This window comes from Bubalus kerabau, chromosome 17 (assembly GCF_029407905.1).
Source record: "Bubalus kerabau isolate K-KA32 ecotype Philippines breed swamp buffalo chromosome 17, PCC_UOA_SB_1v2, whole genome shotgun sequence".
NCBI lineage: Eukaryota > Metazoa > Chordata > Mammalia > Artiodactyla > Bovidae > Bubalus > Bubalus kerabau.
In genome coordinates, this window is record NC_073640.1 from 62,408,822 (window position 1) to 62,422,277 (window position 13,456).

The window sequence follows — 13,456 nt, forward strand, 5'->3', positions numbered from 1 at the left end:
CTATACGAAATTATGGATGCTAGGCAAACTTATTGTGATAATCGTTTCACAGTATACTATCAGTTAATTTTTCTCTGTAGCTTAAACTTACACAATGATTATTTGTCATTGTAAGAGTTGCTTATACAACCCCCTGTATGTCACTGTTTAAAGAGTTGGGTTTAGAAAGGGAAATAATTAAAACACGTTGGATAAAAGAAACAATAACGCAGTTTATAATCATTTAAAGTGTCTTGCTCTTAAAAGGCTGTGGTTAGTGACCCAAATGATCACATCCCTCAAGTCCTCCATCTCAGACACCCAGGTACTGATCCTGAGTTTGTTGAACTCAGCACTATACTGTTTGCTGTTTTGTAGGGTGTTAGTAGGGAAAAGCCCATTTCTCCCCAGGCAGAGTTTTGTATTTGTAATAAAGAGACTAGTCCCATTCTTGTTTGTTAAAACTGCCCAAGTTCCCAGATCCCTGAATTGCTTCAGCCTCACTAGCAGGATCTGAGCACAACATGCTGTGAAAAACAGCTTTTTATTGAGAATAAACCCTTTTAGTCTTAAGAGGAAGTAGCTTGGCTTCCGACATACCTTGAAGTTGTTACCTGAGCAGTGTTACAGAAGATAACTTAAAGCTGTCAAGGTAACAGGCCCCACCCCCCTCCGCGGCCCGCCCCTCCCACAAACTCTGCGCACAGCCGGTGCTCGCCCCGCCCCTGGTCGGAAGCCGCGGCTCTAATACCAAAAGCCCTTTCACACAGAGCCGGAAGTTGGAGAATGCGGAGCCGAGGTGCCCGAGCGGCGCCTAAGCTTCCTTCTAAAGTAAGTTTGCAGAGCTCGCCACCCCTCCAATCCCCACCTCCCCCCCCCCCGCTCACTCGTCCTCTTGGTGTGGGAATTGCCAGCGACCTGAAAGCCCTGGTACCCAGTACGCGGCCCCGAATAAACGCTGCCGCTACCGTTGCGGACCAGTCATTTTTTCGTTTGGGTTTTACGTGTTACTGAGGCGGTTTCGGCCCTCGGTCCGCGTAGACACCGCCTCTGGCGACATTTTCCTGCTTAAAACCCTTTTTTAACCTCTGGCCTCGCCAAATAAAGCCCTCTCTCGCGAGTTGGAGTCGCGCCCGCCGCGTCGTCTTCTCGACCGCTGGAGGCAGAGCCCAGATAGGCCGCGCGCCCTCTCCCAGGTCCCGGGATTCCGGTGAGTCCGCCCCGCTCCCTCTCAGCCCGTCTGTCCTCGCGTCTCCTGAGGCCGGTCCTTCTGCCCAGCAGCAGGCCCCTTTCCTGTCAGCCCGTCCCCTCACCCCGCATAGGGTAGGTGACCTGTGCCAGCCATGTGACAGCCAGTGCTGTTCCATGCCCAATTCGGCTCGGTCGGAAAAGGTGATCTTCCGGTCCGGGGGCGTCTCGTTCTGTGGCCCACTCAGTAAATTCAGGAGACAGGAGGATCAGGAGAAGCAGAGTCAGAAGGACTGAGAGAAATAACTGCAACTGAGGAGAAAAGCATCAGGGAGAACCAATAGGAAAACTGAGAATGGCTGCTGCTGCTCCTGCTCCTGCTAAGTCGCTTCAGTCCTGTCCAACTCTGTGCGACCCCATAGACGGCAGCCCACCAGGCTCCCCCATCCCTGGGATACTCCAGGCAAGAACACTGGAGTGGGTTGCCATTTCCTTCTCCAATGCATGAACGTGAAAAGGGAAAGTGAAGTCGCTCAGTCGTGTCCGACTCTTAGCGACCCCATGGACTGCAGCCTACCAGGCTCCTCTGTCCATGGGAAAATAGCCAAGTGAGTAAAATAGAAAAGTATTAATAAATTAGAAAGCCAGATCTCCAGGGATTGGAAAACAGCATAGGGAGAACTGCCATGTATCAGTGATGGGAGCAGGGAGGCGAAGGGCGATGAGGGACATCAGACGTGGAGAGTCCCTAACTGGGTTTTGGCCGGGTTTGAGTCCAGGACTCTTGGGTTAGAGTCCGGAGTTGTGTTTTCACCAGGTTGGAGTCCCGCCACAAGGGTTCGCGTCTCAATCTGAGGTGGCTGGTTTCATGGTGCTGGCAGAGAAAGAGGTAAGGAGCAGAGGAAGAAAGGGGCTGGAAGGAAGCATAGCCACATGGCCTACCAGAGAGTGGGGAGGAAGGGAGAGAGTCACAGCGAGAGAAGGGGAGTAATCTGGAGCGCAGAGAGGGAGCGGAAATGGGGGAAGAAAGAGGCAGACATAGGTATGGATTTTTGAAAAGCTCAGGAAGGTTGGAGAGAGAGCGTTTCGAGGGGGAACGAATTGCAGCAGCCTGGGACAGGACACGTGTGAGGGAGGAAATAGGACAGGAACAACAGGAGAGCAGAGGGGGAGAAAAAGAAACACCGAGACCCAGATGAAATAAGGAGCTTGGTGAACACAGAGATAAGCTCGATCCAGGTGTGGCCAGTTGTTTGGATACAGATGATTTTTTTAGTTATACAGAGGAGGCTGAGAATTTAAAAACTCCAGTCTATAAGGCTTGTGTCTTTTTTTATTACTTGTGGCAGAAGATGACTTTCATTTGCAAACCCTGTTGAGCCTGGGGCAGTGGCTTGATTCACTGAGTTGTGAGTGACCCCCTTCCCTTGTCCTATCATGAGATAGAGGTCAAGGAAGAAGAGACCTGGGGCAAGAAATGACTCACAGAGTGTCACTCTGTGGTAGTTTTTTTTTTTTTTTAATTAATTTTTTGGCTGTGCTGTCTTCGGTTCTGTGCCCTGGGCTCAGGAGTTGAGGCTCCCAGGTTCTAAAGCACAGGCTCAGTAGTTGTGCACAGGCTTAGTTGCTTGTACTTGTGGGATCTTCCTGAACCAGGGATAGAACCCATGTCCCCTGCATTGTCAGGCAGATTCTTATCCACTGTATCATTGTTGGGTAGTGTTTTTAAAGTAACACTTTTTTCTTTTTTTTTTAAACGGATTCACATTTTCTCCTTTCTTTTTGTATGGTACTTTTTGTAGCTTGGAATAGGTCTTAATTCATTCAGTTTCTGTAATCATTTTTAACTTCAGAAATAAGCTTTTTTAGTTTCCAGTATTCTACTCGTATCATCCTTTTCTAAATATGGTTATTCTCCACATTGTTTTAAACTTTGACACCAGATTTTTAGATGAAAAATAATTCACAGTTTTTTGTTTCAACTTTTTTTCAGATCCATTCCTTGCCTGAGTGCTTTCTTCCCTTCATCTCATACATTTGAAATTTTCTTTGGTAAGTAGTAAATCATCTTAGACTATTTTGTGCCATACTTAACAAAAATGTCACCTCGTTTATCAGTTCTAATGAGGTAGATGAACCTAGAGCCTATTATACCGAGTGAAATAAGTCAGAAAGAGAAAGAGAAATACTGTATATTAATGCATATATATAGAATTTAGAAAGATGGTACCAGTGACCCTACATGCAGGGCAACAAAGGGAGACACAGATGTAAAGAACAGACTTTTGGACTCAGTGGGAGAAGGTGAGGGTGGGATGATTTGAGAGAAGAGCATTGAAACATGTAAATTACCATATGTAAAATAGAATGATCAGTGCAAGTTTGATGCATGAAGCAGGGCACCCAAAGCCAGTGCTCTGGAACAACCCAGAGAGATCTGGTGAGGAGGGAGGTGGAAGAGGGTTCAGAATGGGGGGGCTGCTGCTGCTGCTAAGTCATGTCAGTCGTGTCCGACTCTGTGCACCCCCATAGACGGCAGCCCAACAGGCTCCTCTGACCCTGGGGTTCTCCAGGCAAGAATACTGGAGTGGGGGGGGGAGGGGGGAGAGAATACTGGAGTGGGTTGCTGTTTCCTTCTCCAATGCATGAACGTGAAAAGGGAAAGTGAAGTTGCTCAGTCGTGTCTGACTCTTAGACTCTTAGCGACGCCATGGACTGCAGCCTACCAGGCTCCACCATCCATGGGATTTTCCAGGCAAGAGTACTGGAGTGGGTGTCATTATAGTCAGTAGCAGTCTGTTAATAAAGGAAAGGAATGTTTTAAAACTCAGAATGGCACCAGGCCCCTGGTCCATAAGATGCATTTTGGGATAATCTTGGCACCAGATGATTCATCCCAGGCCATAAAATGATTAACTTGAGTCTTGTAGAAGGGCAGATTACCATAAAAATAGTTTTGTGTAAATAGATTAGGGGAATAGTATCTGAGTACAACATACTGGTTTGTGAAGTAGGTTCTGAGCCATTAGGCAGAACCAACTTGAAGACAGAGTCTGGGGTAAATGCATAGTCCATTAACATAGCTTAAGACAAACATTTCCATAAGAAAAATGCATTGGTTAACTCAAACTCAAGGTTTGAGAATAGTTAACTTCAGGTGAAACCAGGTGTCATTATGGCAACACAGTATTTTAAGAGAAACCTTTTAAATTTGTATAGAGAAGGAAAAAAATACCACTAGTTTGTTTCCTCCTGCCACTTAAGAGAGATAAAAATGTCTGACACTTGCAGCCTATTTCCTCCATTTGGCCTTCCTGCCTGTTACCGTCTCATTGCCCCCTTTTCTTTTAGAATTATGTTGCCTAGGGAAAAGGGGCATCGTTCTCATTCCATAACTGCTTTCGAGCTGACAAGGGACGTTGTCCCTAAATTGGTGAGGCAACATATTCTCCTAACCCTCATACCAAAGATGTTTGATCCAGGGGCCCCAAATAGTAGTTGGAAGAAGTTGCAGCAGTAGCAGGAGTTTGACCAACTATTGCAGGAAGGGGGACCCCTGCCAGGGCCCGAAACTGGGCTCTTGTCTAACACTCGGAAATGAATTGTCCGAGGAGACACGTGTGCTGACAAAGCAAGAGATTTTATTGGGAAAGGGCACCCGCGTGGAGACCAGTAGGGTAAGGGAACCCAGGAGAATTGCTCTGCCACGTGGCTCGTAGTCTCGGGTTTTATGGTGATGAGATTAGTTTCCGGGTGGTCTTTAGCCAATCATTCTAATTCGGAGTCTTTCCTGGTGGGGCACACATCGCTCAGCCAAGATGAATGCCAGCGAGAGGGATTCTGGGAAGTGGACAGACACTCCATGTCTCCTTTCGACCTTTCCCGAACTCTTCAGGTTGGTGTGGCTCATTAGTTCCGTATTCCTTATCAGGATCTCCTGTCATAAAACAACTCATGCAAATGGTTACTATGGTGCCTGGCCAAGGTGGGCGGTTTCAATCAGTGTGCTTCCCCTAACACAACCATTTGTCACTTAAAAGCTTTCATGCAACTAGAAACAAATCCAGTTACACAGTTACAGATGCAGGGAGCAAACAGCAAAAACAAAACAATCAGAATTATTGTAAGTAAGATAGTTTTCCACCATGGGGCACTAGTTAACATCTCCCAAAATGAGGCAGTTGAGGCTTCAGGAATATCCATAGCCCCAGTCATCTTGTTCATGTGTTTAGTAAAATGAGTAACATTAGTGCTCATATCAGGTGTATATGTACAGCATTGGGTATGAATAATGGCACAAGTTCCTCCTTGCGCAGCTGTCAGAATATCTAAAGCCAATCTGTTTTGTAAAACCACCTTTCCAATTAGTGCTTATTCAGCATTAAGAGCTGAAATAGCTTTTTGAGAATCTTGTAATGCCTGTTGAGTAAAATTAGTCAAAGCATCCACTCGTAGCATAACATCTGTAGTTCCCAAAGAGGGAACGAAGACTTCAGCCAAATAATCGTACCAGTGAAATACAGACCTTGCCCACCGAGTTTTAAGGTGATGTAAATTAGCAGGCTTTTCTGGAAGCTCTGAAAATACAAAGCCGTGAGTAAAGGCTAGACCCAGGATGCATCTCCCTATCCAACCAAGGGGAAGCCATGGCCATAGGTGAGAGCCGCATATCCAATAGGTCCCGTTTGGAGCAAGCCAGCTGACTGAGATATCCAATCCCAATTAGTGCCTGGCCAGACAAGGGAGGACCTGAATTGGGGTTGGAAAACGCAGGAATGATTACATTGCATATTTCCTGAGGCAAAAATCCCAATTGTTTCCAATCATTGTAATTAAGTAGTTGGCCAACTTTTGGGTATGGCTCTGTTTGTTCCCAGCATATAGGGGCAGTAGATACTAGACGTCCTTTTTCAGGAGTTAGCCATATAACCTCATCCCATATTTGATAAACGTCAGGTAAAAAACCATTAGATCCAGACCCATTTGCCTTATGTGTAGCGCAATAGTCATTAAACCGAGACAATGTATAATCAAAATTAAAAGTCACGTTATGTCCATAGTTAAAGTACAAAGTGTTGCACCAGTCCATTTTAGGGTTAGTAGATGTCATCAGATGAAGAAGAGGCATCACATATGATTGTTGTCAAAGGTATTCGCAGACTTGGAGAAAGTCTTTTTCTTGAAGTGGAGATGTCCACCACAGGAAGCCTTTCACTGATGAAGAGGGGCGTGCTCCGCAGACCCAGCAGTTAGACCAATTGTGGAATGCAGCGTAGGGGTGAGCCCAGGACAGGAAGGCATTGTCTTGAGGATCAAACGGCACACTCAGGATTTTTGGAGTCAGCAGAAGTAGGCTCACATAGATTACAGGCCTATCTGAAAAGTACAAAGTCAGAGCATAGAAAGTAAAGACATAAAATGAAGTCACTTAGTTCTGGTCAGGGTGCCACCTCTTAACTCAAGTGTGATGTACCCACAAATCAATTCCTGGCACTTTGACAGCTGTGGGAGAAGAAAGAATAACCTGGTAAGGGCCTTCCCAGAGGGGCTTGAGGAATGGGCCCCCAGATCCCAATGTTTTTATGAGGACCTGGGTTCCTGGCTCAAATAGAGGCTTGCTTGACTCAGAGGCTGAGTCAGGAGTCATCTCCCGGAGTTCTGTTAATGCCTGTTGAAAAGCTGAGAGCTGAGTTACATAACTAGTTAATTCCAAGGCTTCAGGGTCTATAACGATGTCTGTGCACAAGAAAGGCCTTCCATAAATAGATTCAAAGGGGGACAGTCCCTCCTTTTTGGGGGCAGTTTGAGCCCTCACTAAAGCTATGGGTAGGACTTTAATCCAGTTGTCCTGCATCTCTTGAGTTAATTTGCACAGATGTCTTTTGATAATGTCATTAGCTTTTTCAGCCTTTCCTGAAGATTGGGGTCTCCCAATCTTCATTTATCAGTGTAAGTGATATTCTATTTCTAGAGCTTTAGATACCCCCTGAGTTACAGCAGCTTTAAATGTGGAGCCATTGTCACTCCTGAAGGCTCCGTGGCAGCCCAAACCTGGGGATAATTTCATGGATTAAAATCAGTATAACTTCCTTAGCCTGCTCACTACGACAGGGAAAAGCCTCAATCCATCCAGTAAAAGTATCTACCCAAACTTGTAAGCAAGAATATCAATTAGCTTTAGGCATAAGAGTAAAATCAATTTCCCAGCCCTCTCCAGGATACTTTCCACTTCGTTGTAATCCAGATATTGCTAGGTTCTCAGTCTTTGGGTTATTTTTCTGACAAACCTCACACGTTTTGATATGTTCTTTAAAGTTTTCATTACATTTTTACTTTCAAACAAACGCAAAGCCATTTGGTAAGTACTCTGTGCACCCAAATGAAAACTCTGGTGTAAACCCTTAAGAATTTTCCATTGAGCATTTTCAGGAATTATTAATCGTCCATCCTCGGACTGTAACCATCCGTTATCTGTAATCTTAGTTCCTCTTTTCTCATATCTTTCTAATTCTTCCTCAGTATATTGTGTGGTTTTTCCTGTTCCATAGACCTGTCCAGATCAAAGGCCTCTGCAGTGAAGGGGTTTCCTAAAGTGCTGCTTTTTTGGCTTGACAGTCAGCCAGCTGATTACTTTCAGCTGCTTTACTCCCATCCCTGCTGTGCCCTTTGCAATGCATAACAGCTTCTTCTTTAGGACAATATATAGCAGTTAAAAGTCTCTGGATCTCTCTGAAATGCATAATAGGTTCTCCTGTTGCTGTTTTAAACTTTCTTTCCATAATGCAGCATGAGCATGTAAAGTCAAAGAAGCATACTTAGAATCCAGGTAGATATTTACTCGCTGCCCTTTGCTTAACTCTACAGCTCAGGTCAGAGCCACAAGCTCCGCTAACTGAGCACTGGTTTCCTGGGGGAGAGATTTTGTTTCTGAAACCTATTCAGCAGTCACCAAGGCATAACCTGCTTTATGCTTTCCATCCCAAACAAAAGAGCTGCCATCTGTAAATATTTCCATGTCAGGATTGTCTAATGAGGTATCCATTAGATCTTCCCAAGCTGCATAGTTTAAAGTTAGAAATTGGGAACAATCATGATCAGATGTTTCATTTTCCTTCTCAGGAAGGAAAGTGGCAGGATTTAAATTTCCACATACTTTAAGCTTAGTTACTGGTCCTTCTAACAACAATGACTGATATTTAAGAAGTCTACTGTCTGTCATCCAAATATTAACCTTAGAATTTAAGATTCCTCTCACATCATGAGAAGTGAGTACAGTAAGATTTTGTCCATTAATTATTTTTAAAGCTTCAGGTGCTAATAAAGCCGCTGCCCCAATTACTCTTAGGCAGTGGGGCCACCCACATGAAATTACATCTGATTTTCTGCGTAGATAAGCAATAGGTTGCTGGTGTGGGCCTCAGGCTTGTGTCAAAATTCCCAAGGCAATACCTTTTCTTTCAGTGACAAACAAATTAAATCCTGACCCTGTGGGCAAGCTCAAAGCGGGAGCTTGCAGGAGGGCAGTCTGAAGAACCTTAAAAAGCCTTTTGAGTATCTGGAGACCAAACCAGTTTGTCTTTTGGGGCCTGCTGAGTTTCAGCTCTAAGTTTATACAAGGTCGGGCAAGTTCCCCATAACCCGGAATCCAAATATGACAGTAGTCTGTGATTCCCAGAAATCTTCTCAATTGTCTTAAAGTCATAGGTAGGGGATGATTTAGTATGGGTTTAATTTTCTCAGGGCCTATGGCCCTAGTCCCTTCTGATATGATTAGGCCCAGATATGTAAGTGATTGTTGACAAAGCTGAGCCTTTTCTCTTGATACCTTATAACTGCAGCCTGCCAGAAAGTTTAAGAAATCTTCTGAGGCTCCTGAACAAGCTTCCTCTGTCTCAGCACAGAACAAAATATCATCTACATATTGTAACACCACCACTTCGAAGCTATTAAAGTTTTGTAGATCCCGTGACAAACCTTGTCCAAATAAGTGAGGACTGTCACGAAATCCCTGGGGCAAAACTGTCCAGGTTAACTGAGAAGCTGGCGGCGTAGGGTCTTCAAAGGCAAATAGAAATTGACTTTCCTCCGCCAAAGGCACAGAATAGAAAGCATCTTTCAAGTCAATTACTGAGAAATATTTGGCTCGTTCAGGAATTTCAGACAATAGAGTATAAGGATTAGGCACCATGGGTTGTAAAGGAACTACAGCCTCATTTATTATTCATAAATCTTGAACTAGTCTCCATTTACCATTTGATTTCTTTATACCCAAAATAGGAGTGTTGCATGGACTGTTACAGGAAACTAATAGTCCCTGCTCCTTTAAATTTTCGATGATGGGTTTTAACCCTTCCTTCACCTCAGGTTTCAGTGGATACTGCTTCTTATGTGGAAATAAGTGTGGGTCTTTGAGCTTGACAACTACAGGAATAGCATTTTGTGCTTGACCCACAGATTTTTCATCAGCCCATACTCTAGGATTTATATTTTGTTCAACTAAAGGGAGAGAAAGGGAGGGCTCCATATTTATGAAAAAAGAGGCATGGACCTTGTTCAGTATCAGTTCAGTTCAGTCGCTCAGTCGTATCCGACTTTTTGTGACCCCATGAATCGCAGCATGGCAGGCCTCCCTGTCCATCACAAACTCCTGGAGTTCACTCAGACTCATGTCCATCGAGTCAGTGATGACATCCAGCCATCTCATCCTGTCTTCCTCTTCTCCTTCTGCCCCCAATCCCTCCCAGCATCAGAGTCTTTTCCAATGAGTCAACTCTTCACATAAGGTGGCCAAAGTACTGGAGTTTCAGCTTCAGCATCATTCCTTCCAAATAAATCCCAGGGCTGATCTCCTTCAGAATGGACTGGTTGGCTCTCCTTGCAGTCCAAGGCACTCTCAAGAGTCTTCTCCAACACCATAGTTCAAAAGCATCAATTCTTTGTCCCTCAGCCTTCTTCATAGTCCAACTCTCACATCCATACATGACCACTGGAAAAACCATAGCCTTGACTAGACAGACGTTTATTGGCAAAGTAATGTCTCTGCTTTTGAATATGCTGTCTACGTTGGACATAACTTTCCTTCCAAGGAGTAAGCGTCTTAATTTCATGGCTGCAGTCACCATATGCAGTGATTTTGGAGCCCCAAAAAATAAAGTCCAACACTGTTTCCACTGTTTCCCCATCTATTTCCCATGAAGTGATGGGACTGGATGCCATGATCTTCGTTTTCTGAATGTTGAGCTTCAGGCCAACTTTTTCACTCTCCACTTTCACTTTCATCAAGAGGCTTTTGAGTTCCTCTTCACTTTCTGCCATAAGGGTGGTGTCATCTGCATATCTGAGGTTATTGATACTTCTCCCAGCAATCTTGATTCCAGCTTGTGCTTCTTCCAGCCCAGCGTTTCTCATGATGTACTCTGCATATAAGTTAAATAAGCAGGGTGACAATATACAGCCTTGACGTACTCCTTTTCCTATTTGGAAACAGTCTGTTGTTCCATGTCCAGTTCTAACTGTTGCTTCCTGACCTGCATACAGATTTCTTAAGAGGCAGGTCAGGTGGTACGGTATTCCCATCTCTTTCAGAATTTTCCAGTTTATTGTGACCCACACAATCAAAGGCTTTGGCATAGTCAATAAAGCAGAAATAGATGTTTTTCTGGAACTCTTTTGCTTTTTTGATGATCCAGCATATGTTGACAATTTGATCTCTGGTTCCTCTGCCTTTTTTAAAACCGGCTTGAACATCAGGAAGTTCACAGTTCACATATTGCTGAAGCCGGGCTTGGAGAATTTTGAGCATTACTTTACTAGCATGTGAGATGAGTGCAATTGTGTGGTAGTTTGAGCATTCTTTCGCATTGCCTTTCTTTGGGATCGGAATGAAAACTGATCAGTATATTCCTCCCTAAAAGGGGTGACGGAGACTCTGGCACAATCAGAAACTCGTGTGAAAATAGCACAGAATCTCAGTTACAGTGTAAAGAATAACTGAAATAATACCCTTTGGCTCATCCAGACAGTCCCATTACAGAAGCGGATTGGGAGGGAAGTGGGCCATGGGCTTCAGTAAGCACGGAGTAACTTGCCCCAGTATCTAAAAAGAAATCGACGGATTGGCCCCCCACAGTTATTAATACTTGGGGTTCCTCAGGTGCAATTAGGACAGGAGCTTGTGTGGGGACCCCTGGGCACCTTCAGTCCTGATTGTCTTGAGAGTCTGACCCCAGGTGTCAGTATGACAACACAGTATTTTAAGAGAAACCTCCTTTTAAGTTTGTATAGAGAAGGAAAAAAAATATCACTAGTTTATTTCCTCCTGCCGCTTAAGAGAGATAAAAATGTCTGACACTTGAAGCCTTTTTCCTCCATTTGGAGACCCCCTGGCCTTCCTGCCTGTTACCCTCTCAACATCGTGTAATAAAACAGACATATTTTCAACTGTGGTTTTACCAAAGACATGAATTGTTTGTACGTTGTTATGTGTGCACACACAAATGGATATTTCTGGTCTTAGCTCTTTACCAGAGAATAATGGAGGTATGACATTAGATCTTATGAAATTAAAGGCATTTCTTTGAGAAATTGGAAAATAAAAGAACATTTAACATGATAAAACCAATAAAATAAAATGCTTCTACCGGAGTCCAGCTCCAGCAGCCAGGGATTCAACCTGAAGGGGTGAGCAGTGTGGGCGTGAAATGGGACAGCCTCTCAGTTTTCTTGGACTGCCTATTTATTTCAAGCTTATGATTCTCTTTTATACTTTTACGAAAACATGAGGTCAGGGGTTTGACATTTTCAGTTCCCCCTGACCCAGATTTGTTGTCTCCATAAATCATTGTTGCCCCTCAAAAGGAGTTCTTGCCTCAGCAATTCTCTTCTTTACTTCTCTGGTGTCCTTGTGAATACTTTGTAACTCATGCTAATGTCTGGGCTGCATACCACATTCCTCAGTTTATTTCTTATCTTTCTAAGTCCTGTTTGCCCCTAGTATCCTTGCTCACTATTTCTTAGAAAGGGCTTCTAGCTATTAATATCTCTAAAGTCCCTAATCTCTATAAATTATAGTAGAATATGCTAAGATTACAATATTCTTTAAATCTTTAGCTCTAACTATTTTAAATATTCCTAAGCCCTAAATTCAGCAAACTCCTTTGCCAAAAACACTTTCCTTACAAATAGGCTTCAGATAGCAATCCTTCCCATGACCTCAAGCTGCGACTTGTGTGCTCACCCTGGAACACTCTTTTGTAAAAGTCCTTGAACAAATGTCAATGATGAACTTTATGAATTATTTGCTGAGCACAGCTGCAGAAGGCTTTGTGCCTTCTCATGCAGTACTCTTGCCTGGAAAATCCATGGACAGAGGAGCCTGGTAGGCTGCAGTCCATGGGGTCGCTAAGAGTCGGACATGACTGAGCGACTTCACTTTCACTTTCATGCATTGGAGAAGGAAATGGCAACCCACTCCAGTATTCTTGCCTTGAGAATCCCAGGGATGGCGGAGCCTGGTGGGCTGCCATCTATGGGGTTGCACAGAGTTGGACACGACTGAAGCGACTTAGCATTAGCATGCTCCTCTCAAGACCAGTAAGCACCTTAATATTCTTTTCAGTCAACTCAGCCGAGGAAAGGAAAAAGCAACTCAGAATCACAAAGCTTAACCTCGTCATCCTGGTTCCGTGCCTGCAGGACAAAGAGAAAGGGTTGGGGCCGTGCCTCCATTTTGTCAGTAATGCCTAATGCGGCTCCCAACATGCTTCATTCTTTCCTTTCAAAAAAAGAAAAAAAAAACACCTAGTTTAACTGGTTAGTCTAGTGGTCTGTTTTCTCCATTTTCTATGATCAGTGGAAAAAAAAAAAAAAGTGAGCTGTGTGATGATATGAAGATGTTTCCCTCAGGTCCCTTTTTTACTTTTCTGTGCAAATGAGGAAGGATGGGCTGGATTGACCTGGAACCTTCCAACAGAGCCTCTCTATTCATAATGAAAAAGATTGCTCAGATCCTATTTCTAAGCTGACCCCTTACACTGTTTTTTGTACCAGTGGATATATATTTGCAATTCTGTATTTTTAAAATATTTTACTGCAGTCTTATAATAAAGAATTACCTGCTTGGTATCACTTTGACCCAATCTTGAAAGAAAAGTTTCTTTTGCTCAGATACATGACAGATGTTCCTGGTCTTAAATGGGATGGGCAATAAGGACTAACTTGGCCCCCTTGCCCTTCAGCCTCCCATTTCATTATTCAGTTATACCCAGTTCTCTTTACTCAGCTCAGACCT

At 43.9% G+C, this 13,456-nt stretch overlaps 1 protein-coding gene across 11 annotated transcripts in view; it reads left to right on the forward strand.

Moving 5' to 3' along the window:
* Positions 1-674: 674 nt before the first annotated feature.
* LOC129631272 (zinc finger protein 665-like) overlaps positions 675-13,456 on the forward strand; it is a 33,427-nt gene continuing 20,645 nt past the window's right edge. For 2 of the 11 annotated variants that reach the window (XM_055552165.1, XM_055552166.1), the window contains exons 1-4: positions 818-1,189; positions 1,985-2,056; positions 3,161-3,219; positions 4,981-5,062. The gene's annotated coding sequence lies outside the window, so the exon portion shown is untranslated. The other 9 variants (XM_055552169.1, XM_055552167.1, XM_055552171.1 and 6 more) reach the window with 7 other exon arrangements.